The sequence below is a fragment of the Leuresthes tenuis genome, unplaced genomic scaffold (genome assembly GCF_036924035.1).
Source record: "Leuresthes tenuis unplaced genomic scaffold, fLeuTen1.0.hap1 SCAF_129, whole genome shotgun sequence".
Taxonomy (NCBI): domain Eukaryota; kingdom Metazoa; phylum Chordata; class Actinopteri; order Atheriniformes; family Atherinopsidae; genus Leuresthes; species Leuresthes tenuis.
The window spans coordinates 73014-97976 of record NW_027325483.1 but is presented as its reverse complement, the minus strand read 5'-3'; the positions used below and the strand labels follow the sequence as shown (position 1 = coordinate 97976).

Sequence of the window (24963 nt, the reverse complement as noted above, 5' to 3'; positions counted from 1 at the left end):
TTGTATGGTGAGATATTCACACCCACTTGCATCCGAAGTCCTCCGCCCCCACTTTTGTTGATATTTAGTCGGTCATTCGCACCTTACCCGCTTATGGCAAACTATGGCCTTCTTTCAGCCAAACACCTCTGATCTCGCTTTTGATGATGTAAAGTTGGGCATTCAGACCTTGCTTCACCTGCTTTTCACCAAATATAGTCGGACATTCACACCTTCTTGCAGCCGAACACTTCCGCTCCACCTTTTAGTGTTCTATCACACCTTTTTTTTAACCGCATTTCATAGATTATGGTTGGAAATTCTAAACCACTCTCATCCGAAGACCTCTCCTCCCGCTTTTGTTAATATATTTGAACTTTAGTCGGACATTCACATCTTCTTGCAGCTGAACCACCTCCGCTTCCCTGTTTTGATCATGTATGGTCTGGCAATACTACCTTTTCTTACCCGTTTGTGAGTAATTATGGCTGGACATTCAGACCTACTTGCAGCCGAACACCACCTCTCTCGCTTTTGATGATGTATGGACCGGCATTCTTACCTTTTATAACACATTTTTTAGCAATTATGGTCGGAGATTCACACCTACTCACAGCCGAACAACTCCGCTCCCGCATTTGATTGTGTATATTCGGGCATTCTCACCCTTTCTCATCAGCTCTTTGCAAATTATGATCTTACATTCACACCTACTTGCAGTCGAACAGCTCTGCTCCCGCTTTTGATTATGTTTGCTTGGATATTCGAACCTTTTCTTAACTGCTTTTTAAAAACTTTGGTTGGACGTTCAAACCTTCTTGTAGCCGAACACATCCACTCCTGCTTTTGATGATGTATGGTTGGGCATTCCCACCTTTTTTTTAACCATTTTTCAGGAATTATTGGTGGACATTCACACCTTTTTACAGCGGAACACCTCCGCTCCCTCATTTAATGGTATATGTTTGGGCATTCGAACCTTTTCTTACCCGCTGTTTACAAACTATGGTCGGACATTCAAACCTTATGTAGCCGAACACATCCACTCCTGCTTTTGATGATGTATGGTTGGGCATTCGAACCTACTTGTTGCCCGCTTTTCATTAATTATGGGTGGATATTCACACCTTGTCGCAGCCAAACACCTCCGCTCCCTGTTTTAATCATGTATGGTTGAACATTTGCACCTTTTCTCACACGCTTTTTACTATTGTCGGCCATTCACAGCTTCCTCTCCACCATACTTGTATGGTGGGATATTCACACCCACTTGCATCCGAAGACCTCCGCCCCCATTTTTGTTGATATTTAGTCGGTCATTCGCACCTTACCCGCTTTTGGCAAACTATGGCCTTCTTGCAGCCAAAGACCTCTGATCTCGCTTTTGATTATGTAAGGTTGGGCATTCAGACCTTGCTTCACCTGCTTTTCACCAAATATAGTCGGACATTCACACCTTCTTGCAGCCGAACACTTCCGCTCCACCTTTTAGTGTTCTATTACACTTTTTTTTCCCCCGCATTGTATAGATTATGGTTGGAAATTCTCAACCACTCTCATCCGAAGACCTCTCCTCCCGCTTTTGTTAATATATTTGAACTTTAGTCGGACATTCACACCTACTTGCAGCCGAACACCACCTCTCTCGCTTTTGATGATGTATGGACCGGCATTCTTACCTTTTATAACACATTTTTCAGCAATTATGGTCGGAGATTCACACCTACTCACAGCCGAACAACTCCGCTCCCGCATTTGATGGTATATAGTCAGGCATTCTCACCCTTTCTCATCAGCTTTTTGCAAATTATGATCTGACATTCACACCTACTTGCAGTTGAACAGCTCTGCTCCCGCTTTTGATGATGAATGGTCCGGCATTCTTACCTTTTCTAACACATTTTTCAGCAATTATTGTCGGTCATTCACACCCTTTCCCATCAGCTTTTTGCAAATTATGATCTGACATTCACACCTACTTGCAGTCGAACACCCTTGCTCCCGCTTTTGATTATGTTTGGTTGGATATTCGAACCTTTTCTTAACTGCGTTTTACAAACTTTGGTCGGACGTTCACACCTTCTTGCAGCCGAACACCTCCGCTTCCGCTTTTGATGGTGTATATTCGGGCATTCAAACCTTTTCTTACCCGCTTTTTACAAACCATGGTCGGACTTTCATACCTTCTTTTAGCCGAAAAACTCCGCTCCCGCTATTGATTGTGTACAGTCGGATATTTTAACCTTTTCTTCCCCGTTTTTACCAACTACGGTCAGACATTCACACCTTCTTACAGTGGAACACCTCCGCTCCCTCTTTTGATGGTGTATGTTCGGGCATTTGAACCTTTTCTTACCCGCTTTTTACAAACTATGGTCGGGCATTCAAACCTTCTTGTAGCCGAACACATCAACTCCTGCTTTTGATCATGTATGGTTGGACATTCGCACCTTTTCTCACCCGCTTTTTCTCATAGACTATTCTACCATCAACAACTTGGAAACCACAATCGACTCTCTAGATGCAGAAAAAACATTTGATGGAGTGAACTGGAAATTTTTATTCGCAACATTAAACAAATTCGGGTTTGTGTCACACTTTGTGTCAACTGGATAAGGATATTATATAGCTCCCCAAATGCAAGTGTCAGGACAAATGATCAAACTTCTCCAAGCTTCAGTCTGCAGAGAGGTACAAGACAGGGTTACCAACTTTCTCCCTCACTTTTTGCTATTTTCATCAAACCTTTAGCAGCTGCTATCAGACAAGATAGAAATATTAAAGGCATCCAACCCCAAAATATTGAGCATAAAATCAGTCTTTATGCTGATGATGTATTACTTTTCCTTCAGAACTCACAGATGTCTCTCACTCACACGATCACACTCATAAATAAATTCTCTGCACTTTGTGACTACTCTATCAACTGGTCTAAGACCACAGTTCTGCCCATTAACTGTAGGGTCCAGAATATACCTGCGATCACTTTACAGTCAGGAAATATTAGATATTTAGGCATAAACATTTCCTCCAGGCTCTCAGAGCTAACAAAGCTAAATTATGTGCAATTATTAAAGAGAATAGAGGACGAGCTCTCTCGTTGGAAGTCCTTACCTATATCACTTATGGGGAGAGTTACAACCATTAAAATGATGATACTACCAAAAGTTAACTATTTGTTCTCAATGATCCCCATAAAACCATCTGCTACTTGGTTTAAGTCACTAGATTCATGCATCTCCAAATTTCTGTGGAAAAACAAACCCTTAGTTTAAAAACCCTACAGAAGACCAAGGACAGTGGTGGATTAGATTTACCTCATTTTCAGCACTATTCCTTTGCCAATAGGTTACAATATATATCAAAATGGTTTAAACCTTGTTGTTGTCACAGTTCCCAGAGACGTTGTAATCGTTGAGGATTCTATATTCACCCCCTCATTAGAGGCACGTGTTGCAGATTGATGACACAAAATCTTCTTCTCTGTTCATTGCTGGCATCATTCCCAGCATCGTAAGTGTTTGTGGCATTGTTAGCCTCTTCTTTTGGATCTTGATATCGAGCATCCTTTTGTATTTCTGGTTTGTCAGTCCTCTCTCTTCGTTCACCGGAGTCTTCGTCTCTTTGTCCTTGAGTTTGGTGATTTTTTCTTCTTTTGATGCCTTGACACAGTGTGACAGGTGATACCACGTGGGAGATCCTTTAACTTGGACTGCTGTCCCTGTGCTGCGAAATGGCTGTGGTGCTCAAATGGTCTCTCCTTCATCATATACACAGTTATTTATACATCACCTTCCACCATGAAGCGTTGTCCCTTTTTGTTTCTCTCTTTGTTCTTAAAATGCTGTTATGCATGTCTAAACCAATCCATTAAATTAGATCATTTTGGCAGTAAAGCGATCTACAATGTGCTTGGTCGCAAAGCTGCTCATCTGTAGTAAACAGCTCTTCAGAAAGGCATTCTTCAATTGATTTCACTAATTTTATGTAATAATTTTGTGATTTCCTACAAAACTACACTTCTTCTCCCATCTGTCTGAGTATTTAATATTGTCTGGGTCCCGTTAAAACATGTATTTTTCCCATCTAATTCCTTGTTTGCTTTAAAACAAGTATTCCCCATTTTCTATCCCTTCAGTAACCAACCAGTTTGTATGGAGTACACTGGAGCAACTTGACTGATCAGTAAAACACTGCTTTTGTTGTCACCGCAAGGCTTCCCCCGTCGGTTGTTTCACTGAGACACTACTGAGTAACTACAACTCAACACAGTTTATACACATAACATTCATATACATACTAACAAACAAACAAACAATTATTTATCGCAATTTTCTCATCTCTGTTTGAACGTACACCAAGGTAAATATTCCTTTAGTCTTGTCATACCGACTATGGACCCATTCATTGTTTAACTTCACTGTTTTGCAAATCCTAATTGAATATTACACATTGACATTGAACTTTACTGGATAAGCAGGTCTTCGTTGCATTCAGCAGCCTATATGTGAGGATCTATGTGTAAGCTGTTCTTCTTTGCATCTATCAGCAGCAAGCAATTCTTCATTGCACATGCATATGAAAATAGTACAACAATTCCAATGCGTTAGCGAAACCTTCTATATCAGGAGTGTCCATCATGATGCTGGGAATAGAACCTCTTTCCCAGAATAGTTCATTACTCAACTGATCATAACTCCGCAATGAGCACATTTCAAAGTATCATTCCTCTACATGTATTCAAAAATCTATGTGTAAATGTTTAATATTTCTTATATTTGTTGATGTCATTCTGTGTGCATGTGGCCTAAACCCAATCTCTGTGTGGCAATTTTAATTTAAACAAGTTGAACTCTGCCTCTGATCATTTAAAAAAGGTGTGTACCAATATCAACCTTTCTCAGGTAATTACTGATCCTACAAAACCAATCTTAAGAGATCCTTCAAGGTTGTCCCTGATTGGCTCAATCTTAACAAATCAAAGGTAGAAAATCCGCAGTATCTGAACTTGGTGTTAGTTATCACTGCTCAATAGCCTGTATCAGAATTGCAAAAATGAAAACATTAGGTCCACGCTTGGTATCCAGATCCTGAAACATCTCCATGAGCAGGATTTTTTTTTAACTGATCTGTTGAATAGTTATACTCATGACACTGTTAAAATCCCAGATGAAGATCTAGCACTTGACCATTTTTGTAAATCTTCTAATTCCATAGTTGATAAACACGCCCCTTTTAAAAAGTATAGAACTTAGAACATGTCTAGTCCCTGGCTTTCGTCAGAACTGTCTTCTTTACTTAAAAAATAAATAAACCTTGGATGCTAGCTGGGCATATGAGGGACCCGGGTCATTGCCTTGCTTTTAGGAAGCTTAGAAATAAAGGTACAGCAGAAATAAGAAAGGCCAAGTCTGATCATTATCTAAATTTGATTCCCAGAGCTTACTCAGATTTCAGAAAAGTCTGTCCTACTGCTCCTGTTTTTAATTAGACTTCTATGCCTTCGCAGTCGCAGCTTTGTCACTCCTTTTAAGCTTATTGTATGTTCTAAATGTTGTTTTAATCGTGTCTTCAAAAGTTTTTTGTTTTTTCTGTCTCAGCTATTGTATATGAGATTATTTTATCCATTTATCTCCAAGTTTAAATAAATGTTATTACTAGTGTGGCACTTTCTATGTCAAGGGGACAGTGGTGGTACTCTGTATGGTTATTTTAGTCACACCCTATGTTCTCATGTTAGCCGTTGTTTTCTTCACTGAGGTTGAGATGAACCCCCTCCTGTTGAGAGAATTCCCCTTTGTAGTCAGACTTTTGCCTCAGAAAACAGTGGTGGGTAAATAATCTTTCCCTACTTCTGAAGGTCGTGGTACAATGTGATAAGTGAATCCAAGAAGTCCTTCAGCTGCTGTGGGTGATGTAAGTAGTACCTGAAATGGACCTTCCCCCCATTGGGCTGGACCAGTTCTTTTTCTTTATCACTTTGATGATGATCCAGTCCCCGGGTTTTACTGTCTTCAGAGATTCCTTGACCCGTTCACCTGGAACAGACTAAACAGAAGAGATCTCTCTACTTGTTAATATTTGTATACTGCTAAGGTTTCTTCTCTTTTTCTTTTTTTCTTCATCATGTCAGTTGATGGCTGTGTTTTGACTGTGGGAGTACAAATGGTCTTCCATACCTTTTCTCAAATGGAGTTCATCTTGTGCTAGTTGGAGGATGCATTTTTAGGATGGTAAACAGTAAACCCAATATTTCCCATTTCTTCCATGATTTTTTTCAGTCTTGACTTAATTATTCCATTGTGTCTCTCCACGAAACCTGCTGATTGTGGATGATATGCACAGTCGTTTCTAAGGTCTATTTTAAGTTCTTTGCCATCAGTGAGATGACGTTGTTTACACAGTGTGTCAAATTATCACTGAAGATCTTTTCAGGAATTTCAAACCTAGAAATGATTTATTTTACCCGTGCTTTTGCTACTGAGAGTGCATCGGCTTGTGCACATGGAAATATTTCAGTCCATTTGGTAAAAACCTCTGTTGTCACTGAGCAGAATCGTTTCCCTTAACATTAATTTAGTTCAATGAAATCTACACAATAATGAAATAATGAAATCCAAACAAATATGTTGAAAAAGATACACTGGCTTAGGGAATTATCTTCGTTTTGGTCTTAGATTGCCCTGTTGATTGTATTTTGCACATATTTGACCTGCTAGACAAAACTTTATTCATTTACTTATTCTAAAAAGAAATTATTTTAGACCAGGAACGATCCATCTTTTATTTTTTATGGAACTCCAAATGGGAAAGGTTGAGGAGGGAAGTACTGAAGAAGCCAAAAGTGAAGGGATGGAAAGCAGTACCAGATCTGTATTTGTTTTTAGGAAGTCTCTTTACCTCTGTCCAATTAAAGTGTGCAATTAACCCATCCAAAAACCCAGCGGCAGCTGCAATGGCAAGATTATGGATGGGGGCCTACATGAGAAGATTACGACTTTTACCATCAGACCTGAAAGTACCTGTGTCTTTTAATCTAACAAAAGGTTTTGCTTTTATAAAGACATTTTTAAACCATTTTAATTTAGAACAAGAAGATGTAAAAGTTTTAACGTGCCATCGATCTTTGCTCTCTGTTGTGCAGGAGCAGGCCCCAGTGAGTCCAGTGCGTGGGCTCACTCTTGGCGAGCCCTCAACAGTTTGGCGCATTGTGAACCTTTCAGCTCTTCTGAACAGACTTTGGGATTTGTCATGGATGGTGGCTCACGAGATTCTCCCAGTCAGGTCATGCACTCCAGGGGTATGTCGGCGACGGCCACCTGCCCCCGTCCAGGTTGTGGCGCGCCTGAGACGGTGAGGCATTTCTTCTGGGAGTGCAGTGCTGCTGTGGACTTGTGGGCAACAGCCGACTCCTTAAATTTCCCGTACTTACCAGCAAGAGAGGTCCTGTCAGCACAACTGGTGCTTTATGGGGTGAGTCAAAATCAGAACCTCAGGAAAGAGGAATTTGTCAAAAGGTGGCTCACCCTGGCCGCCATCAAAGACGCCATATGGACCTCAAGAAACTTGCTGGTAAGAAGGCACAAGCAGATTCCCCCCGTGGCTGTGATCCAGATGGCAGTAGCAACAGCCCAAGAGGCTGCAGGCCAAGGACGCAGCCACAAAGAAGCATCGCCTCTGTGCTCACTCGGACGAAGGAGCCGGAGTCACACGAAAAAAAGGTCCAAGCAATAGCAGAAGGCAGAGAAGGAATAACTGTCCACTGGTTCACGTCCGAGGGCCCTTCCTGGCACAATGCGCACTTGTAGCGGTGTTCTTTTTATGGCCATAGGTGGCCAGAGTGTCACTTTGCACCTTCGCCCACCCGCTGCACTGAGCACTCTTCAGCCCTTAAATGGCATAACTTTGCACTCCCGCACGCTCCAGCGAGCACCATTCAAGCAACATCGGCACAGTCGCAACAAGTAAGGCAACTCTACTCAGAGAAGTCACTCTGCACAGTACCAAGATTTCTTTTTCACAGACAGAAAGGGCTTCACCCGCAAAGGTAAAGCCTGCCAAAATTAGAAACAACTCATTAGTGCTGCTCTCCACGGAAGTGTTTAGTAAAAGGCGAAAGACTTGTACGTTATGAAGAGAAACCAGAGTACGATTATCCATCACTGCGGGAGCAGGGCATCAGGCTAGTTGGCATAGCCACGTTCCCCATGGTGAGCTTTGCTTGGTTGAGACGCTTGCTCCCCCCCCTTGCTCCTCGGCTGACCAAGTAGGAACAATCGGGCCCTATTCGATGGCTGCCTTGTCTTTTACTCTGTGCAAAAGACAAGGCAGCCACAAACACCACGGGAACACCGTATTGAGGCTTTGTTCTGACCGCTCATTCGGTGTCGCGTTTCTTTCAAGCAATTCTCCCGGTTAGCCCGCAATCGGCTCGCTCCCAGAGTCGTGTTAAAGTCCACTTCGCATTCACTCTCTTTTCTCAGCAGATTAAAAGAAAGTTTCATCTTGGGCTCCCTGAAACTTCCATCCTGCACCGCTGTTTGCTTTTGCACAAGAGCAGAGAAGAGCGCACCGTTCCCAGTGGCACTGCAGTACCGGGTCGATGCTTGGAGTGAACGGAGCAAGCTCCTTTTTCAACTCCTATTGCTAAAAATCCATTTAATATGTAGTCCTCGTATAGAGGACATATCAGATATTAAACTGAGTCTTTATGGTGTTATTTCACCCATTAACACTTAAGGTACCTCATACAGTGGCTGTGATATGGTTACTTAACAAAATATCTTTACCAGACATCTCTCCTACATAACTGTTCTTCTTTCACAGCCACACCTTGTTGTCGAGAGATGTGCTACACTTAATCCATCCACACTGCTACCTACCCCACAGATGGAAAGCCTCATGATTGCATGTCAGAAATACCCATCAGTGTTTTACCCAGGCCAGACTTAACTGATACAACGTTTTACTTTGTAGAATGAGAAAAAACTTCTTCAGCAATAAGCATCTCTCGACATATGACGAAATACAGATTTTGCTTTAAAATTAATTCCTTCTATCAGCCTGACTTAAAACCGTTTGTCCTCCTTATTTATCCACTTCAAATCGAGATTGAACAATTAAAACATTTTTGTAGTTTTAGAAAGAACAACTTAATCTTCAGCAATCAGTATAAAAAGAAGGTAAGAAAAGGTGCAAATGCCAACCATACATCACTAAAAGGTGGAGCGGAAGTATTCGGCTGCAAGTAGGTGTGAATGTCCGACCATAATTTGTAAAAAGCTGATGAGAAAGGGTGAGAATGCCCGACTATACACCATGAAATGCGGAAGCGGAGGTGTTCGGCTGCAAGAAGGTGTGAACGCCCGACCAAAGTTTCTAAAAAGAAGTTAAGAAAAGGTTTGAATATCCATCCAAACATAATCAAAAGCGGGAGCAGAGCTGTTCAACTGCAAGTAGGTGTGAATGTCAGATCATAATTTGCAAAAAGCTGATGAGAAAGGGTGAGAATGCCCGACTATACATCATCAAATGCGGGAGCGGAGTTGTTCGGCTGTGAGTAGGTGTGAATCTCCGACCATAATTGCTGAAAAATGTATTATAAAAGGTAAGAATGCCGGTCGATACATCATCAAAAGCGGGAGAGGTGGTGTTCGGCTGCAAGTAGGTGGGAATGTCCAGCCATAATTACTCACAAATGGGTAAGAAAAGGTAGTATTGCCAGACCATACATGATCAAAACAGGGAGCGGAGGTGGTTCAGCTGCAAAAAGGTGTGAATGTTTGACTAAAGTTTGTAAAAAGCGGGTAAGATAAGGTGCGAATGCCCGACAATGTATGATCAAAAGAAGGAGTGGAGGTGTTCAGCTGCAAGAAGGTCTGAATGTCCTTCAATAATTGCTAGAGAAAATTAAAGAAATTTTTCGAAAATCAAACCGCACATGATCATAAGCGGGAGTGGAGGTGTTCAGCTGCAAGAAGGTTTGAATGTCCGAGCATAGTTTGTAAAAAGCGGGTAAGAAAAGGTGCCAATGCCCGAACATACACCATCAAAAGAGGGAGCGGAGGTGTTCCGCTGTAAGAAGGTGTGAATGTCCGACCATAGTTGGTAAAAAGCGGGTAAGAAAAGGTTAAAATACCCGACTGTACACAATTAAAAGAGGGAGCGGAGGTGTTCGGCTGCAAGAAGGTGTGAACGTCCGACCAAAGGTTGTAAAAAGCAGTTAAGAAAAGGTTCGAATATCCAACCAAACATAATCAAAAGCGGGAGCAGAGATGTTCGACTGCAAGTAGGTGTGAATGTCAGATCGTAAATTGCAAAAAGCTGATGAGAAAAGGTGAGAATTTCTGACTATATACCATCAAATGCGGGAGCGGAGTTGTTCGGCTGTGAGAAGGTGTGAATCTCCGACCATAATTGTTGAAAAATGTGTTAGAAAACGTAAGAATGCCGGTCCATCCATCATCAAAAGCGAGAGAGGTGGTGTTCGGCTGCAAGTAGGTGTGAATGTCCAGCCATAATTACTCACAAACGGGTGAGAAAAGGTAGTATTGCCAGACCATACATGATCAAAACAGGGAAGCGGAGGTGGTTCAGCTGCAAGAAGGTGTGAATGTCCAACTAAAGTTCAAATATATTAACAAAAGCGGGAGGAGAGGTCTACGGATGAGAGTGGTTGAGAATTTCCAACCATAATCTATGAAATGCGGTGAAAAAAAGTGGGTGTGAATATCCCACCATACAAGTATGGTGGAGAGGAAGCTGTGAATGGCCGACCATAGTTTGCAAAAAACGGGTAAGAAAAGGTTCGAATGCCCGAACATACACCATCAAAAGAGGGAGCGGAGGTGTTCCGCTGTAAGAAAGTGTGAATGTCCGACCAAAGTTTGGAAAAAGCAGTTAAGAAAAGGTTCGAATATCCAACCAAACATAATCAAAAGCGGGAGCAGAGCTGTTCGACTGCAAGTAGGTGTGAATGTCCTCAACGTTTTTCTTTGTTGAAATCGATCTAGACATTGATAAATATGAAGGACAAAGCAGTTTCCACTTGGTTTGAGTGAAGGAATTCATTTTATACATAAAATCCCAAATCATGTAGAACGTATGAAAAGAAGTTTATTCTCGGATTCCTCGTCCTTCAGTGTTGCACTTTCTTCTACTGCAAAATACAATGTTTTTTTTTGTTGAAGTCGATCTAGACATTGATAAATATGAAGGACAAAGCAGTTTTAACTTGGATTGAGTGAAGGAATTCATTTTATTCATAAAATCCCAAATCATGCAGAACGTATGAAAAGAAGCTTATTCTCGGATTCCTGATCCTCCAGTGTTGCACTTTCCTATACTGCAAAATCCAATGTTGTTCTTTGTTGAAGTCGATCTAGACATTGATAAATATGAAGGACAAAGCAGTTTCCACTTGGTTTGAGTGAAGGAATTCATTTTATAGATAAAATCCAAAATCGTGCAGAACTCATGAAAGTAAGCTTATTCTCGGATTCCTGAAACTTTAGATTTGCTCTTTCTTTTACCGCAAAGTCCAGTGTTGTTTTTTTGTTTAAATCTTTCTAAACATTGATCAACATGAAGGACAAAGCAGTTTTAACATAGTTTGAGTGAAGGAATTAATTTTATACATAAAATCCCAAATCATGCAGAACGTATGAAAAGAAGCTTATTCTCGGATTCCTCGTCCTTCAGTGTTGCACTTTCTTCTACTGCAAAATACAATGTTTTTCTTTGTTGAAGTCGATCTAGACATTGATAAATATGAAGGACAAAGCAGTTTTCACTTGGTTTGAGTGAAGGAATTAATTTTATACATAAAATCTCAAATCATGCAGAACATATGAAAATAAGCTTATTCTCGGATTCCTGATTCTTCAGTGTTGCTCTTTTTTTCTACTGCAAAGAACAACGTTGTTTTTTTTGTTTAAATCTTTCTAGACATGGTAAATATGAAGGACAAAACAATTTTAACATAGTTTGAGTGAAGGAATGCATTTTATAAGCAAAATCGCAAATCATGCAGAACTCACGAAAAGCTTTTTCTCAGATTTCTGAACCATTAGTGTTGCTCTTTCTTTTACTGCAAAATACAACGTTGTTTTTTGTTGAAATCTATCTAGACATTGATAAATACCAGCCGAACATCTCTGAAAGGCTTTCTTACCTTTTCTTACCCGCTTTTTACAAACTATAGTCAGACATTCACACCTTGCAGCTGAACCATCTCCGCTCCCTGTTTTGATTATCTATGGTCTGGCAATACTAACTTTTCTTACCCGTTTGTGAGTAATTATGGCTGGACATTCACACCTACTTGCAGTCTAACAGCTCTGCTCCCGCTTTTGATTATGTTTGGTTGGATATTCGAACCTTTTCTTAACTGCTTTTTACAAACTTTGGTCGGACGTTCACACCTTCTTGCAGCCGAACACCTCCACTTCCGCTTTTGATGGTATATATTCGGGCATTCAAAAGTTTTCTTACCCGCTTTTTACAAACCATGGTCGGACTTTCACACATTCTCTTAGCTGAACAACTCCGCTCCCTCTTTTGTCTGTGTATGTTCGGACATTGGCACCTTGTGTTACCCATTTTTCAGTAATTATGGGTGGACATTCACACCTTCTTGCAGCTGAAAACCTCCTCTCCCGCTTATGATCATGTGCGGTTTGATATTCGAAAATTTTCTTTCATGTTTTCTAGCAATTATCGATGGACATTCAGACCTTCTTGCAGCTGAACACCTCCGCTCCCTCTTTTGATCATACATTGTCGGGCATTCGCACCTTTTCTTACCCGCTTTTTACAAATTTTGGGACTTTCACACCTTTTAGTAGCCGAACAACTCCGCTCCCGCTATTGATTGTGTACAGTCGGGTATTTTAACCTTTTCTTACCCGCTTTTTACCAACTATGGTCGGACATTCACACATTCGGACATTACAGGGGAACACCTCCGCTCCCTCTTTTGATGGTGTATGTTCGGGCATTCGAACCTTTTCTTAACCGTTTTTTACAAACTATGCTCGGACATTCATACCTTCTTGTAGCCGAACACATCCACTCCTGCTTTTGATGATGTATGGTTGGGCATTCGAACCTACTTGTTGCCCGCTTTTCATTAATTATGGGTGGACATTCACACCTTGTCGCAGCCAAACACCTCCGCTCCCTGTTTTGATCATGTATGGTTTGACATTTGCACCTTTTCTCACACGCTTTTTACTATTGTCGGCCATTCACAGCTTCCTCTCCAGCATACTTGTATGGTAGGATATTCACACCCACTTGCATCCGAAGACCTCCGCCCCCACTTTTGTTGATATTTAGTTGGTCATTCGCACCTTACCCGCTTTTGGCAAACTATGGCCTTCTTGCAGCCAAACACCTCTGATCTCGCTTTTGATGATGTAAGGTTGGGCATTCAGATCTTGCTTCACCTGCTTTTCACCAAATATAGTCGGACATTCACACCTTCTTGCAGCCGAACACTTCCGCTCCACCTTTTAGTGTTCTATCACACTTTTTTTCCCCCCGCATTTTATAGATTATGGATGGAAATTCTCAACCACTCTCATCCGAAGACCTCTCCTCCCGCTTTTGTTAATATATTTGAACTTTAGTCGGACATTCACACCTACTTGCAGCCGAACACCACCTCTCTCGCTTTTGATGATGTATGGACCGGCATTCTTACCTTTTCTAACACATTTTTCAGCAATTATGGTCGGAGATTCACACCTACTCACAGCGGAACAACTCCGCTCCCGCATTTGATGGTGTATAGTCGGGCATTCTCACCCTTTCTCATCAGCTTTTTGCAAATTATGATCTGACATTCACACCTACTTGCAGTTGAACAGCTCTGCTCCCGCTTTTGATTATGTTTGGTTGGATATTCTCACCTTTTCTTAACTGCTTTTTACAAACTTTGGTTGGACGTTCACACCTTCTTGTAGCCGAACACATCCACTCCTGCTTTTGATGATGTATGGTTGGGCATTCGCACTTTTTTTTTTCCCATTTTTCAGGAATTATAGGTGGACATTCACACCTTCTTGCAGCTGAACACCTCCTCTCCCACTTATGATCATGTGCGGTTTGATTTTCGAAAATTTTCTTTCATGTTCTCTAGCAATTATTGATGGACATTCAGACCTTCTTGCAGCTGAACACCTCCACTCCCTCTTTTGATCATACATTGTCAGGCATTCGCACCTTGTCATACCCGCTTTTTACAAACGTTTAGTCGAACATTCACACCATTTTGAAGCTGAACCACCTCTGCTCCCTGTTTTGATCATGTATGGTCTGGCAATACTACTTTTTGTTACCCATTTGTGAATAATTATGGCTGGACGTTCACACCTTCTTTCAGCTGAACACCTCCTCTCCCACTTATGATCATGTGCGGTTTGATATTCGAAAATTTTCTTTCATGTTTTCTAGCAATTATCGATGGACATTCAGACCTTCTTGCAGCCGAACACCTCCGCTTCCGCTTTTGATGGTGTATATTCGGGCATACAAACCTTTTCTTACCCGCTTTTTACAAACCATGGTCGGACTTTCACACCTTCTCTTAGCTGAACAACTCCGCTCCCTCTTTTGATTGTGTACAGTCGGGTATTTTAACCTTTTCTTACCCGCTTTTTACCAACTATGGTCGGACATTCACACATTCGGACATTACAGGGGAACACCTCCGCTCCCTCTTTTGATGGTGTATGTTCGGGGCATTCGAACCTTTTCTTAACCGTTTTTTACAAACTATGCTCGGACATTCATACCTTCTTGTAGCCGAACACATCCACTCCTGCTTTTGATGATGTATGGTTGGGCATTCGAACCTACTTGTTGCCCGCTTTTCATTAATTATGGGTGGACATTCACACCTTGTCGCAGCCAAACACCTCCGCTCCCTGTTTTGATCATGTATGGTTTGACATTTGCACCTTTTCTCACACGCTTTTTACTATTGTCGGCCATTCACAGCTTCCTCTCCAGCATACTTGTATGGTAGGATATTCACACCCACTTGCATCCGAAGACCTCCGCCCCCACTTTTGTTGATATTTAGTTGGTCATTCGCACCTTACCCGCTTTTGGCAAACTATGGCCTTCTTGCAGCCAAACACCTCTGATCTCGCTTTTGATGATGTAAGGTTGGGCATTCAGATCTTGCTTCACCTGCTTTTCACCAAATATAGTCGGACATTCACACCTTCTTGCAGCCGAACACTTCCGCTCCACCTTTTAGTGTTCTATCACACTTTTTTTCCCCCCGCATTTTATAGATTATGGATGGAAATTCTCAACCACTCTCATCCGAAGACCTCTCCTCCCGCTTTTGTTAATATATTTGAACTTTAGTCGGACATTCACACCTACTTGCAGCCGAACACCACCTCTCTCGCTTTTGATGATGTATGGACCGGCATTCTTACCTTTTCTAACACATTTTTCAGCAATTATGGTCGGAGATTCACACCTACTCACAGCGGAACAACTCCGCTCCCGCATTTGATGGTGTATAGTCGGGCATTCTCACCCTTTCTCATCAGCTTTTTGCAAATTATGATCTGACATTCACACCTACTTGCAGTTGAACAGCTCTGCTCCCGCTTTTGATTATGTTTGGTTGGATATTCTCACCTTTTCTTAACTGCTTTTTACAAACTTTGGTTGGACGTTCACACCTTCTTGTAGCCGAACACATCCACTCCTGCTTTTGATGATGTATGGTTGGGCATTCGCACTTTTTTTTTACCCATTTTTCAGGAATTATGGGTGGACATTCACACCTTCTTGCAGCTGAACACCTCCTCTCCCACTTATGATCATGTGCGGTTTGATTTTCGAAAATTTTCTTTCATGTTCTCTAGCAATTATTGATGGACATTCAGACCTTCTTGCAGCTGAACACCTCCACTCCCTCTTTTGATCATACATTGTCGGGCATTCGCACCTTGTCATACCCGCTTTTTACAAACGTTTAGTCGAACATTCACACCATTTTGAAGCTGAACCACCTCCGCTCCCTGTTTTGATCATGTATGGTCTGGCAATACTACTTTTTGTTACCCATTTGTGAATAATTATGGCTGGACGTTCACACCTTCTTTCAGCTGAACACCTCCTCTCCCACTTATGATCATGTGCGGTTTGATATTCGAAAATTTTCTTTCATGTTTTCTAGCAATTATCGATGGACATTCAGACCTTCTTGCAGCCGAACACCTCCGCTTCCGCTTTTGATGGTGTATATTCGGGCATACAAACCTTTTCTTACCCGCTTTTTACAAACCATGGTCGGACTTTCACACCTTCTCTTAGCTGAACAACTCCGCTCCCTCTTTTGATTGTGTACAGTCGGGTATTTTAACCTTTTCTTACCCGCTTTTTACCAACTATGGTCGGACATTCACACCTTCTTACAGCGGAACACCTCCGCTCCCTCTTTTAATGGTGTATGTTCGGGCATTGGCACCTTGTCTTACCAATTTTTCAGTAATTATGGGTGGACATTCACACCTTCTTTCAGCTGAACACCTCCTCTCCCACTTATGATCATGTGCGGTTTGATATTCGAAAATTTTCTTTCATGTTTTCTAGCAATTATCGATGGACATTCAGACCTTCTTGCAGCTGAACACCTCCGTTCCCTCTTTTGATCATACATTGTCGGGCATTCACACCTTGTCTTACCCGCTTTTTAGAAACCATGGTCGGACTTTCACACCTTTTAGTAGCCGAACAACTCCGCTCCCTGTTTTGATCATTTATGGTCTGGCAATGCTACCTTTTCTTACCCGTTTGTGAGTAATTTTGGCTGGACATTCACAGCTTCTTGCAGCCGAACACCTCTTCTCACGCTTTTGATGATGAATGGTCCGGCATTCTTACCTTTTCTAACACATTTTTCAGCAATTATTGTCGGTCATTCACACCCTTTCCCATCAGCTTTTTGCAAATTATGATCTGACATTCACACCTACTTGCAGTCGAACACCCTTGCTCCCGCTTTTGATTATGTTTGGTTGGATATTCGAACCTTTTCTTAACTGCGTTTTACAAACTTTGGTCGGACGTTCACACCTTCTTGCAGCCGAACACCTCCGCTTCCGCTTTTGATGGTGTATATTCGGGCATTCAAACCTTTTCTTACCCGCTTTTTACAAACCATGGTCGGACTTTCACACCTTCTTTTAGCCGAAAAACTCCGCTCCCGCTATTGATTGTGTACAGTCGGATATTTTAACCTTTTCTTACCCGCTTTTTACCAACTACGGTCAGACATTCACACCTTACAGCGGAACACCTCCACTCCCTCTTTTGATGGTGTATGTTCAGGCATTCGAACCTTTTCTTACCCGCTTTTTACAAACTATGGTCGGGCATTCAAACCTTCTTGTAGCCGAACACATCAACTCCTGCTTTTGATCATGTATGGTTGGACATTCGCACCTTTTCTCACCCGCTTTTTCTCATAGACTATTCTACCATCAACAACTTGGAAACCATAATCGACTCTCTAGATGCAGAAAAAGCATTTGATGGAGTGAACTGGAAATTTTTATTCGCAACATTAAACAAATTCGGGTTTGTGTCACACTTCATCAACTGGATAAGGATATTATATAGCTCCCCAAATGCAAGTGTCAGGACAAATGATCAAACTTCTCCAAGCTTCAGTCTGCAGAGAGGTACAAGACAGGGTTACCAACTTTTTCTCCCTCATTTTTTGCTATTTTCATCAAACCTTTAGCAGCTGCTATAAGACAAGATAGAAATATTAAAGGCATCCAACCCCAAAATATTGAGCATAAAATAAGTCTTTATGCTGATGATGTATTACTTTTCCTTCAGAACTCACAGACGTCTCTCACTCACACGATCACACTCATAAATAAATTCTCTGCACTTTGTGACTACTCTATCAACTGGTCTAAGACCACAGTTCTGCCCATTAACTGTAGGGTCCAGAATATACCTGCGATCACTTTACAGTCAGGAAATATTAGATATTTAGGCATAAACATTTCCTCCAGGCTCTCAGAGCTAACAAAGCTAAATTATGTGCAATTATTAAAGAGAATAGAGGACGAGCTCTCTCGTTGGAAGTCCTTACCTATATCACTTATGGGGAGAGTTACAACCATTAAAATGATGATACTACCAAAAGTTAACTATTTGTTCTCAATGATCCCCATAAAACCATCTGCTACTTGGTTTAAGTCACTAGATTCATGCATCTCCAAATTTCTGTGGAAAAACAAACCCTTAGTTTAAAAACCCTACAGAAGACCAAGGACAGTGGTGGATTAGATTGACCTCATTTTCAGCACTATTCCTTTGCCAATAGGTTACAATATATATCAAAATGGTTTAAACCTTGTTGTTGTCACAGTTCCCAGAGACGTTGTAATCGTTGAGGATTCTATATTCACCCCCTCATTAGAGGCACGTGTTGCAGATTGATGACACTGAATCTTCTTCTCTGTTCATTGCTGGCATCATTCCCAGCATCGTAAGTGTTCGTGGCATTGTTAGCCTCTTCTTTTGGATCTTGATATCGAGCATCCTTTTGTATTTCTGGTTTGTCAGTCCTCTCTCTTCGTTCACCGGAGTCTTCGTCTCTTTGTCCTTGAGTTTGGTGATTTTTTCTTCTTTTGATGCCTTGACACAGTGTGACAGGTGATACCACGTGGGAGATCCTTTAACTTGGACTGCTGTCCCTGTGCTGCGAAATGGCTGTGGTGCTCAAATGGTCTCTCCTTCATCATATACACAGTTATTTATACATCACCTTCCACCATGAAGCGTTGTCCCTTTTTGTTTCTCTCTTTGTTCTTAAAATGCTGTTATGCATGTCTAAACCAATCCATTAAATTAGATCATTTTGGCAGTAAAGCGATCTACAATGTGCTTGGTCGCAAAGCTGCTCATCTGTGGTAAACAGCTCTTCAGAAAGGCATTCTTCAATTGATTTCACTAATTTTATGTAATAATTTTGTGATTTCCTACAAAACTACACTTCTTCTCCCATCTGTCTGAGTATTTAATATTGTCTGGGTCCCGTTAAAACATGTATTTTTCCCATCTAATTCCTTGTTTGCTTTAAAACAAGTATTCCCCATTTTCTATCCCTTCAGTAACCAACCGGTTTGTATGGAGTACACTGGAGCAACTTGACTGATCAGTAAAACACTGCTTTTGTTGTCACCGCAAGGCTTCCCCCGTCGGTTGTTTCACTGAGACACTACTGAGTAACTACAACTCAACACAGTTTATACACATAACATTCATATACATACTAACAAACAAACAAACAATTATTTATCGCAATTTTCTCATCTCTGTTTGAACGTACACCCAGGTAAATATTCCTTTAGTCTTGTCATACCGACTATGGACCCATTCATTGTTTAACTTCACTGTTTTGCAAATCCTAATTGAATATTACACATTGACATTGAACTTTACTGGATAAGCAGGTCTTCATTGCATTCAGCAGCCTATATGTGAGCATCTATGTGTAAGCTGTTCTTCTTTGCATTTATCAGCAGCAAGCAATTCTTCATTGCACATGCATATGAAAATAGTACAACAATTTCAATGCGTTAGCGAAACCTTCTATATCAGGAGTGTCCATCATGATGCTGGGAATAGAACCTCTTTCCCAGAATAGTTCATTACTCAACTGATCATAACTCCGCAATGAGCACATTTCAAAGTATCATTCCTCTACATGTATTCAAAAATCTATGTGTAAATGTTTAATATTTCTTATATTTGTTGATGTCATTCTGTGTGCATGTGGCCTAAACCCAATCTCTGTGTGGCAATTTTAACTTAAACAAGTTGAACTCTGCCTCTGATCATTTAAAAAAGGTGTGTACCAATATCAACTTTTCTCAGGTAATTACTGATCCTACAAAACCAATCTTAAGAGATCCTTCAAGGTTGTCCCTGATTGGCTCAATCTTAACAAATCAAAGGTAGAAAATCCGCAGTATCTGAACTTGGTGTTAGTTATCACTGCTCAATAGCCTGTATCAGAATTGCAAAAATGAAAACATTAGGTCCACGCTTGGTATCCAGATCCTGAAACATCTCCATGAGCAGGATTTTTTTTTAACTGATCTGTTGAATAGTTATACTCATGACACTGTTAAAATCCCAGATGAAGATCTAGCACTTGACCATTTTTGTAAATCTTCTAATTCCATAGTTGATAAACACGCCCCTTTTAAAAAGTATAGAACTTAGAACAGGTCTAGTCCCTGGCTTTCGTCAGAACTGTCTTCTTTACTTAAAAAATAAATAAACCTTGGATGCTAGCTGGGCATATGAGGGACCCGGGTCATTGCCTTGCTTTTAGGAAGCTTAGAAATAAAGGTACAGCAGAAATAAGAAAGGCCAAGTCTGATCATTATCTAAATTTGATTCCCAGAGCTTACTCAGATTTCAGAAAAGTCTGTCCTACTGCTCCTGTTTTTAATTAGACTTCTATGCCTTCGCAGTCGCAGCTTTGTCACTCCTTTTAAGCTTATTGTATGTTCTAAATGTTGTTTTAATCGTGTCTTCAAAAGTTTTTTGTTTTTTTTTGTCTCAGCTATTGTATATGAGATTATTTTCTCCATTTATCTCCAAGTTTAAATAAATGTTATTACTAGTGTGGCACTTTCTATGTCAAGGGGACAGTGGTGGTACTCTGTATGGTTATTTTAGTCACACCCTATGTTCTCATGTTAGCCGTTGTTTTCTTCACTGAGGTTGAGATGAACCCCCTCCTGTTGAGAGAATTCCCCTTTGTAGTCAGACTTTTGCCTCAGAAAACAGTGGTGGGTAAATAATCTTTCCCTACTTCTGAAGGTCGTGGTACAATGTGATAAGTGAATCCAAGAAGTCCTTCAGCTGCTGTGGGTGATGTAAGTAGTACCTGAAATGGACCTTCCCCCCATTGGGCTGGACCAGTTCTTTTTCTTTATCACTTTGATGATGATCCAGTCCCCGGGTTTTACTGTCTTCAGAGATTCCTTCACCGGTTCACCTGGAACAGACTAAACAGAAGAGATCTCTCTACTTGTTAATATTTGTATACTGCTAAGGTTTCTTCTCTTTTTCTTTTTTTCTTCATCATGTCAGTTGATGACTGTGTTTTGACTGTGGGAGTACAAATGGTCTTCCATACCTTTTCTCAAATGGAGTTCATCTTGTGCTAGTTGGAGGATGCATTTTTAGGATGGTAAACAGTAAACCCAATATTTCCCATTTCTTCCATGATTTTTTTCAGTCTTGACTTAATTATTCCATTGTGTCTCTCCACGAAACCTGCTGATTGTGGATGATATGCACAGTCGTTTCTAAGGTCTATTTTAAGTTCTTTGCCATCAGTGAGATGACGTTGTTTACACAGTGTGTCAAATTATCACTGAAGATCTTTTCAGGAATTTCAAATCTAGAAATGATTTATTTTACCCGTGCTTTTGCTACTGAGAGTGCATCGGCTTGTGCACATGGAAATATTTCAGTCCATTTGGTAAAAACCTCTGTTGTCACTGAGCAGAATCGTTTCCCTTAACATTAATTTAGTTCAATGAAATCTACACAATAATGAAATAATGAAATCCAAACAAATATGTTGAAAAAGATACACTGGCTTAGGGAATTATCTTCGTTTTGGTCTTAGATTGCCCTGTTGATTGTATTTTGCACATATTTGACCTGCTAGACAAAACTTTATTCATTTACCTATTCTAAAAAGAAATTATTTTAGACCTGGAACGATCCATCTTTTATTTTTTATGGAACTCCAAATGGGAAAGGTTGAGGAGGGAAGTACTGAAGAAGCCAAAAGTGAAGGGAGGGAAAGCAGTACCAGATCTGTATTTGTTTTTAGGAAGTCTCTTTACCTCTGTCCAATTAAAGTGTGCAATTAACCCATCCAAAAACCCAGCGGCAGCTGCAATGGCAAGATTATGGATGGGGGCCTACATGAGAAGATTACGACTTTTACCATCAGACCTGAAAGTACCTGTGTCTTTTAATCTAACAAAAAGTTATGCTTTTATAAAGACATTTTTAAACCATTTTAATTTAGAACAAGAAGATGTACAAGTTTTAACGTGCCATCGATCTTTGCTCTCTGTTGTGCAGGAGCAGGCCCCAGTGAGTCCAGTGCGTGGGCTCACTCTTGGCGAGCCCTCAACAGTTTGGCGCAGTGTGAACCTTTCAGCTCTTCTGAACAGACTTTGGGATTTGTCATGGATGGTGGCTCACGAGATTCTCCCAGTCAGGTCATGCACTCCAGGGGTATGTCGGCGACGGCCACCTGCCCCCGTCCAGGTTGTGGCGCGCCGACTCCTTAAATTTCCCGTACTTACCAGCAAGAGAGGTCCTGTCAGCACAACTGGTGCTTTATGGGGTGAGTCAAAATCAGAACCTCAGGAAAGAGGAATTTGTCAAAAGGTGGCTCACCTTGGCCGCCATCAAAGACGCCATATGGACCTCAAGAAACTTGCTGGTAAGAAGGCACAAGCAGATTCCCCCCGTGGCTGTGATCCAGATGGCAGTAGCAACAGCCCAAGAGGCTGCAGGCCAAGGACGCAGCCACAAAGAAGCATCGCCTCTGTGCTCACTCGGACGAAGGAGCCGGAGTCACACGAAAAAAAGGTCCAAGCAATAGCAGAAGGCAGAGAAGCAATAACTGTCCACTGGTTCACGTCCGAGGACCCTTCCTGGCACAATGCGCACTTGTAGCGGTGTTCTTTTTATGGCCATAGGTGGCCAGAGTGTCACTTTGCACCTCTGCCCACCCGCTGCACTGAGCACTCTTCAGCCCTTAAATGGCATAACTTTGCACTCCCGCACGCTCCAGCGAGCACCATTCAAGCAACATCGGCACAGTCGCAACAAGTAAGGCAACTCTACTCAGAGAAGTCACTCTGCACAGTAACAAGATTTCTTTTTCACAGACAGAAAGGGCTTCACCCGCAAAGGTAAAGCCTGCCAAAATTAGAAACAACTCATTAGTGCTGCTCTCCACGGAAGTGTTTAGTAAAAGGCGAAAGACTTGTACGTTATGAAGAGAAACCAGAGTACGATTATCCATCACTGCGGGAGCAGGGCATCAGGCTAGTTGGCATAGCCACGTTCCCCATGGTGAGCTTTGCTTGGTTGAGACGCTTGCCCCCCCCCCCCCCCCCCCCTTGCTCCTCGGCTGACCAAGTAGGAACAATCGGGCCCTATTCGATGGCTGCCTTGTCTTTTACTCTGTGCAAAAGACAAGGCAGCCACAAACACCACGGGAACACCGTATTGAGGCTTTGTTCTGACCGCTCATTCGGTGTAGAGTTTCTTTCAAGCAATTCTCCCGGTTAGCCCGCAATCGGCTCGCTCCCAGAGTCGTGTTAAAGTCCACTTCGCATTCACTCTCTTTTCTCAGCAGATTAAAAGAAAGTTTCATCTTGGGCTCCCTGAAACTTCCATCCTGCACCGCTGTTTGCTTTTGCACAAGAGCAGAGAAGAGCGCACCGTTCCCAGTGGCACTGCAGTACCGGGTCGATGCTTGGAGTGAACGGAGCAACCTCCTTTTTCAACTCCTATTGCTAAAAATCCATTTAATATGTAGTCCTCGTATAGAGGACATATCAGATATTAAACTGAGTCTTTATGGTGTTATTTCACCCATTAACACTTAAGGTACCTCATACAGTGGCTGTGATATGGTTACTTAACAAAATATCTTTACCAGACATCTCTCCTACATAACTGTTCTTCTTTCACAGCCACACCTTGTTGTCGAGAGATGTGCTACACTTAATCCATCCACACTGCTACCTACCCCACAGATGGAAAGCCTCATGATTGCATGTCAGAAATAACCATCAGTGTTTTACCCAGGCCAGACTTAACTGATACAACGTTGTACTTTGTAGAATGAGAAAAAACTTCTTCAGCAATAAGCATCTCTCAACATATGACGAAATACAGATTTTGCTATAAAATTAATTCCTTCTATCAGCCTGACTTAAAACCGTTTGTCCTCCTTATTTATCCACTTCAAATCGAGTTTGAACAATTAAAAAAAATTTGTAGTTTGAGAAAGAACAACTTAATCTTCAGCAATCAGTATAAAAAGAAGGTAAGAAAAGGTGCAAATGCCAACCATACATCACTAAAAGGTGGAGCGGAAGTATTCGGCTGCAAGCAGGTGTGAATGTCCGACCATAATTTGTAAAAAGCTGATGAGAAAGGGTGAGAATGCCCGACTATACACCATGAAATGCGGAAGCGGAGGTGTTCGGCTGCAAGAAGGTGTGAGCGCCCGAACAAAGTTTCTAAAAAAGCAGTTAAGAAAAGGTTTGAATATCCATCCAAACATAATCATAAGCGGGAGCAGAGCTGTTCGACTGTAAGTAGGTGTGAATGTCAGATCATAATTTGCAAAAAGCTGATGAGAAAAGGTATGGTGAGAATTCCTGACTATACATCATCAAATGCGGGAGCGGAGTTGTTCGGCTGTGAGTAGGTGTGATTCTCCGACCATAATTGCTGAAAAATGTATTATAAAAGGTAAGAATGCCGGTCCATACATCATCAAAAGCGGGAGAGGTGGTGTTCGGCTGCAAGTAGGTGGGAATGTCCAGCCATAATTACTCACAAATGGGTAAGAAAAGGTAGTATTGCCAGACCATACATGATCAAAACAGGGAGCGGCGGTGGTTCAGCTGCAAAAAGGTGTGAATGTTCGACTAAAGTTTGTAAAAAGCGGGTAAGATAAGGTGCGAATGCCCGACAATGTATGATCAAAAGAGGGAGTGGAGGTGTTCAGCTGCAAGAAGGTCTGAATGTCCATCAATAATTGCTAGAGAAAATTAAAGAAATTTTTCGAAAATCAAACCGCACATGATCATAAGCAGGAGTGGAGGTGTTCAGCTGCAAGAAGGTTTGAATGTCCGAGCATAGTTT

At 41.5% G+C, this 24963-nt stretch overlaps 4 non-coding genes across 4 annotated transcripts; all 4 read right to left on the bottom strand.

Moving 5' to 3' along the window:
- Nucleotides 1-8016: 8016 nt before the first annotated feature.
- LOC140287384 (U5 spliceosomal RNA) lies at nucleotides 8017-8129 on the bottom strand. The gene has a single exon (XR_011911565.1). It is a non-coding gene; the product is annotated as a U5 spliceosomal RNA (small nuclear RNA).
- Nucleotides 8130-8540: 411 nt separating this feature from the next.
- Nucleotides 8541-8723, bottom strand: LOC140287394 (U2 spliceosomal RNA). Its single transcript, XR_011911574.1, has one exon. It is a non-coding gene; the product is annotated as a U2 spliceosomal RNA (small nuclear RNA).
- Nucleotides 8724-22981: 14258 nt separating this feature from the next.
- Nucleotides 22982-23094, bottom strand: LOC140287382 (U5 spliceosomal RNA). Its single transcript, XR_011911563.1, has one exon. It is a non-coding gene; the product is annotated as a U5 spliceosomal RNA (small nuclear RNA).
- A 421-nt stretch (nucleotides 23095-23515) lies between these two features.
- Nucleotides 23516-23698, bottom strand: LOC140287374 (U2 spliceosomal RNA). Its single transcript, XR_011911556.1, has one exon. It is a non-coding gene; the product is annotated as a U2 spliceosomal RNA (small nuclear RNA).
- Between the last annotated feature and the right edge of the window lie 1265 nt (nucleotides 23699-24963).